The 2,429-nt window shown below is 40.2% G+C and overlaps 1 pseudogene; it reads left to right on the top strand.

The window, feature by feature from the left end:
- The first annotated feature begins 1,234 nt into the window (after nt 1-1,234).
- Nucleotides 1,235-2,202, top strand: LOC104669555 (annotated as a pseudogene).
- The last annotated feature ends 227 nt before the right edge of the window (nt 2,203-2,429 follow it).

Raw genomic sequence — 2,429 nt, 5'->3', positions numbered from 1 at the left:
AGAACTGTGCCTTCAAAGATTTTGAGGAGCTACTGAGGTAATATAGATGTTAATACCATGCAGATCCAAATCTTAATTGGAAGTATCAGTACAACCTCACGAAGTATTTGTGTAACTCCAGCTCTTTTGATTAAAGAGACTTAGAAACGAAGGCCAATCCAGTAGCAATGAGTTTCTCTATATCAGATTTGGTCTTCACATGACATTTCCCATTGAGTTAAACCAGGATTTCTTGAACAAATGACTGATTTCAAGTCTGAGGCAAAGCGTGTCCATAATGAGCTTATGGAGTGTGTCCATGATGAAACTGTCAAAAACTACATGGGTCATGTCAAACATGACTCCATCTCAAAAGAGTCAGAAGGTACCTTGAAGAGGGTTCCATTGGCCAAAGACTTGAGCTTTGCAACAGATTGCAACCCATCAAATATGTATAAAACCAAGAGTTCATAATAGCATATATACGTTTTTTAATTGGTCATCTTCCAAAGAAACAATAATCCAGTTTGTTATTTTAAAACTAGGTAAATAAAAGGAAATAAATCTTTATTCTACTTATTCTATATGAACTGTAGTACTGGGAAAGAAAATAGATGAAAGGAGGAGTCTTTTTATAAAAGTATCTCAGATAATAAATTAAAACAAAAGATAGAATTAAAATTTCACTATTTTACTATTTTTCAACTCCCAATGAATTAATGAATGTAGATACTGAGCATCTACCTCAACTAATACCAGAAAAGAGCAAAAAACAGACATTATATACCTTCTGATGAAGACACAAGACCCAACACCACTTAAAACCTCATTAAGGGATCCAACCAGTGTCAGATCATACCTCTCGATCCAGGTCTCAATTCGCAAGAAATACAAAAGCAGTTGAACTGAACCATGAATGAGCAGTCAAATATCCAGACTGCAGGAAACCTGACAAATCAAATAGCCCAGGTTTGTCAACAGATAAATTATAGGAAAGAGAAAGAGGTGGAGTGGAAAACCATAGATTAAGAGAGACCTGAAAATCACATTAAGTTAAAAATATATATATATATAAATATATTATATACTATATATATTTATATATAATATATATTTTTATATAATATATTATATATGATATATATAATATATATATGGGCAAGACTAAACTATACAGTTTAGGGACGCATACTTGAATAACAAAATCATAAATAAATGCAAGAAAGTAGGCCAACTGTTGACTGCCATAGCCAGGATGAGCCTCATGGGTCCCCTCCTGGGCTCCAGTGTGATCGGCCAGAAGACTTTCTACTTCTTCTTCTCCCCTAGCCTCCCAGGAAGTGACATGCCCAGAGTCCCAAGCCCACTGACCTGGGGACCGGTGTGGCTGCCACAGCTGAAGATAATGGGCATGTGGTAGCCAGCCCTGCCAAGAAGGACCAGGCTGGGCAAGGTGAGCCTGGGACACTGCCCTCCTCACCACTGAGCAGAGTAGTTAATGTGTGTCCAGAGAAACATGGCCACAGCCCTGCTCAGACTCACACCTACAACATGGCCGTGGGCTTTGGTGAGATTGGAAGAAGCACCTCAGCAAAGAATTTGGGAAACCATATTTTATAAAGCTCATGTGATCTGCTGCAGTAGAAAGCAAGCATTACACTGTTTATCCTCACCCACACCAAATCTTCACCTGGACCCAGATGTGTGACATAAGAGATATGAAGGATGTCATTCCAAGACAGGATCCATATCATGGACCCCACCAAGCTCATGGATCTCCTTTTGTGTTCAAAGACCTGTTCCACCTCTGCCCAGTTTGGAAAACATTTATAAAGAGATGTCTAAAGACATAGATGGCTTTGTTCATCCCAGCCATGGAGATTTATCTGGGTGGGTCAAACAAGATGTTTTACTCAATGCTGTCCTCACTGTTCCAAGCCCATCAAGCCCATTATCATAAGGAGACAGGCTGGGAGCAATCTCTGCTAATGCAGCTGTGTTCTGGCTAAACCAGAACTCCAATGGCCTTGCCTTCTTGCTCTGGGGTTCTTATGCTCAGAAGAGGACAGTGCCATGGAGAGGAAGTGGCACCATGTACTGCAAACGGCTCATTCCTCCCTGTTGTCAGCATATAGAGGTTTCTTTGGATGTAGACACTTTTCTAAGACCAATGAGCTGCTAGAGAGGTCAGGCAAGAAGCCTACTGACCGGAAGGAGCTGTGATACTCAACTGAGAGGTAGTCTGTCTCCATTAACGGTTATTGAGAAACTGCTGCTAAAGTATTTGTCAGGTATGAAGTCTAATTGAAATTTTTCCTATTAATTTTAAGTATTCTGCATGAGGATGAAAAGCTTCTGTAAAGCAGCCATGAAACAGGCTGCCCAGGAATGGCAACTCTGTCCAGGCAGACACAGCAAAGGCTATCACTTGACCAAATGACTTTCTCTGC

Source organism: Rhinopithecus roxellana, chromosome 3, assembly GCF_007565055.1.
Source record: "Rhinopithecus roxellana isolate Shanxi Qingling chromosome 3, ASM756505v1, whole genome shotgun sequence".
NCBI lineage: Eukaryota > Metazoa > Chordata > Mammalia > Primates > Cercopithecidae > Rhinopithecus > Rhinopithecus roxellana.
Note: the sequence above shows the minus strand (reverse complement) of the source record. Positions and strands in the feature narration are given on the sequence as shown.